The sequence below is a fragment of the Rhagoletis pomonella genome, unplaced genomic scaffold, assembly GCF_013731165.1.
Source record: "Rhagoletis pomonella isolate Grant_MI unplaced genomic scaffold, Rhpom_1.0 Rhpom_scaffold_00004, whole genome shotgun sequence".
NCBI classification, from domain to species: domain Eukaryota; kingdom Metazoa; phylum Arthropoda; class Insecta; order Diptera; family Tephritidae; genus Rhagoletis; species Rhagoletis pomonella.
The window spans coordinates 21,602,562-21,606,401 of record NW_023458558.1 but is presented as its reverse complement, the minus strand read 5'-3'; positions in this window follow the sequence as shown (position 1 = coordinate 21,606,401).

Below are 3,840 nucleotides of genomic sequence, written 5' to 3'. Positions count from 1 at the left end.
AATATAAAATTATCCTCATGAAACACACTGCGCAAAATTGCCTAATTTCCCAAATATGAAACTTGCGCGAATCGATGAGTACCCTTAATGTGCTGAAGTTTTTAATTATACAGAACGATTTTGGTGTTCAAAACGGGAAATTTCTAAAAAGCTGACAGCACTAGCGCGTGAGCATGCGAATGTAACAAAAGAATTCGTATCTACATCAGTGTTGGGAAATACAATTGTTCCTTAAGTACGAAATCTATACAAAAGCTGTTCTTTACGACTGTAAATTGTAACAACTTTTAATTTGCTCATATATACATATGTTTTTCCTTAGTACTTCTATACATATATTCGCTTTAAGATCAATCAACTTGTTTATGTTCATAAGTATATACATTTACATAATTTACACCTTTCCAAATTGATCCCACGTACACATGTACTTGAGTATTTTTTGCGTAATAAAGGCATTATGCATAAAGATTGAAATAGATTTAAATGCTTTGTAAATAAAATTCTTTTAATCATTTACAAAGCCTTTTAAGGCTTTTCGAATATGAATATAAAGCAAAATAATAATATAAAACCTTTGCTTTGAAAATAATGAAATTTTTGTGAAACAAGAATCTTAGTTTTACATAAACGTGGACGCACATATTTTCAGGGACTCTTAACAAAAAGCATTTTTAAGCCATTAGTAATAACTAGTATTGCCCCGTTGTCGAAATTCGACCACTTCACTTTTTTCACACACTTTTTCATTTTTCCTGAGAAGTGTTTTAGGGCCATCAGCACCTGTTAATCGTCTAGCTCACTTATATATATTGTTTGGTGGAGTAATATACATTCTGTTAAATAATTTAAAAATTCATAGATGGTGAAGCCAAATCAGGCACCTACCGGAAAATAATACCTTTCGAACAAGATAAGAATCATTCAAATTGGTTGAGAAACATATAGGAGCAGTAGGGAGGAGGTCTCTTACTTGCACCGGAACGCATTTGCAAATCCGTGCACCATCATAAAGGAATGACAAAACTGTGTACCTTTGTCTGATGAAGATGAACGATTGCCAGAAGCGATCAGGTACAGATAGCAGATCAATTAAGCACCAGAGGTAATAAGTGAAATATAACCTTTTGCAGTATCACCAACAATATACTCATAGTTGCCAACTTGGTGCTTAAAGCACTAGATTTAGTGCTTTTTGAAAATTAAAACGCAAAAAAAAATTACTTAGTGCCTAGTGCCTTTTTCAGTGCTTTTTTTTAACTAATATTGCTATGAGATAGTTAACACCTGAAATAATTTGAAATATTATAAGCTGCGGTGTCTCATGAAGATGCGGAATTTACAAGAATATACAAATTTACATGCACTAAAATACAACCATGATTGATAAAAAGCTGAAGTTGCAAACCCACCTTGTTGAATTCTAGTCGCGTTGAAAATGCTAGTACGCAGGTAAGTTAAGTATTTCTTTTTTCTTTTCTAATGTTTGTACAAATTTTGATTTTTTTACCACCTGAGTAAAACACATCGTTTCTTGGTGCTGAATCCAAATCTGGCCGCACAATTGCTCTAGTCCAAGAATTTTAAGATATCCTACCCCCAGATTGCCAAAAACACGGGTTTTTGCGATATTTGAGGTTATCTAATGAAAACATCAAATTTTTGGTCATTTCTACTTAGGTCATTATTTTCGTGTGTTGCGATTCGATATTTCTTTCTCGAGATATAGTAGTTTTAATAGTACTTTGGTAATACGTCGTAAGCATAAGTCATCATAGCATGTATAGAGGCTATTCAATCGTTATGAGCGAAAACGTTTTGTGTATTGATTTATGTATGTATTCTTGTAAATATTGTTAATTTTTTGCTTTTGTTAAATACAAACTGTTATGAAAAAAGCATCCTTTGATTAAAAAAGTTGGTGCTTTTAGTTTGGTAAAACGCCTTTTTTCAAGTTTTTGGTGCTTTTTGAAAACTAAAAGTTGGCAACACTGAATATACTACTTTACGTCCATTGTACCGAAAGAGGCAATCGTGAGTGAGAACACTTATGAATTCGCCTTGGTCTCTCCCCTTCTTTCTTTTGTTTCTGTTTTACTCTTTCTAAGGCGAGTTCATACGTACATACATAAGTGTTGGCATTTTTCGTGCAGTTTTGTAATGAATACTTAAAATATAAAGCGGTGTTAATTCGCAGCGGGAAACTTTATGATAATCCCCTTTTTGTTTTTACACTTTGTCTTCGCCTTTGTGAATTAAAACAAAAACGTTACAAATGTTTTGAACGATCTACTATAACAAGTACAAGGTGTGCTTCACATTACTAGTAAAATTTTAAAAAAATATTTTCGACACCCGTGAACTTATCAATTTTAAAATTTGTTTAAATCAATTTAATTGAACTACAGAAATGTCTATGGAATTTAAAGTACCGCATTTTTTGATATGTATATATGTATACATATATCCTTCTTTCTCATATTAAATTTTTTCTTGTTTTTGGATAGGCTCCCTGCTCTTATGGGCTTATATTAATGTCTAGTATTAATATCGAAGCCGAAGAAGATGTCCCTTTTATGCATTAACAATGACGGCTGGTGTGGAGTAGTGGTTAGAAGTGTGTGCTACCCCTCCACAGGGCCTGGGTTCAAATTCTGGTGAAAGTAACATCGCAAGAAAGTTAGAAACAAGGTTTTTTCTTAACAGCGGTCGCCCGTCGACAGGCAATGGCGAACCTCCAAGTGTATTTCTACCTTGAAAAACAGCTTCTCATACAAATGCAATCGCCGTTCGGAGTCGGCTTAAAACTGTGGGTCTTTCCCATTTGTTGTAACAACATCAAGGCGCACGCCGCAAATCGGAGGAGAAGCTCGGTCACACACTAACATATGTGCAAACGCCAATTTATTATTATTATTATTAGTGGCTTGAAAATAATTTTAGTTAAGAGTCCCTGAAAATATGCCCATACATGTTTATGTTAACCGTGGAAGTGCTTCGCTCTTTTGACCCTGTCTGCGGGCTTGTTGGTCGAAACGACTAACACCAACTTTGAATTGAAATAACAAACATAAAAGAGTTAAAAACGAAAATACATTTTATGAATTTTAGTTCTTTACAGTTTTTTCAACACATAAACAAAATATTAAATACATATTATTTTCTCTGTTACACATAATAAAAAAAAATGGTAAATGACTTCAGAGAGAGGTACGAAGCGAAACACGATTTTTGTTAGTCGAATCGACTAACAAAGCACGGCCAGGATTAAACCAAGATTCTTCTTTCACAAAAATCTTATTATTTTCAAAGCAAAGCTTTTATATTATTATTTTTTCCTTATATTCATATTCAGAAACTTTAAAAAGCTTTGTAAATGATAAAAAAAATTTATTTACCAAGCATTTAAATCCATTTCAATCTTTATGCGTAATGCCTTTATTTCTAAAAAAAATACTAAAGCACATGTGTACGTGGGATCAATTTGGAATGTATGTATGGAAGTACTAAGGAAATACATATATGAGCAAATTAAAAATACATTACAATTTACAGTCGTAAAAAACAGCTTTTGTATAGATTTCGTACTTAAGGAACAATTGGATTCCCCAACACTGATGTACATACGAATTCTTTTGTTACATTCGCATGCTCACGCGCTAGTGCTGTCAGCCCTTTACAAATTTCCCATTTTGAACACCAAAATCGTTCACCCCACTTTCTCAAAATGTTAGCTTTCTGAACCTCCTTTGTATAACTAGAAACTTCAGCACATTTTAAATAATATAGGAAAGAATGTGTAAATATATTTTGTTTTGCTAGTGAACGTTTTGCCGTTTT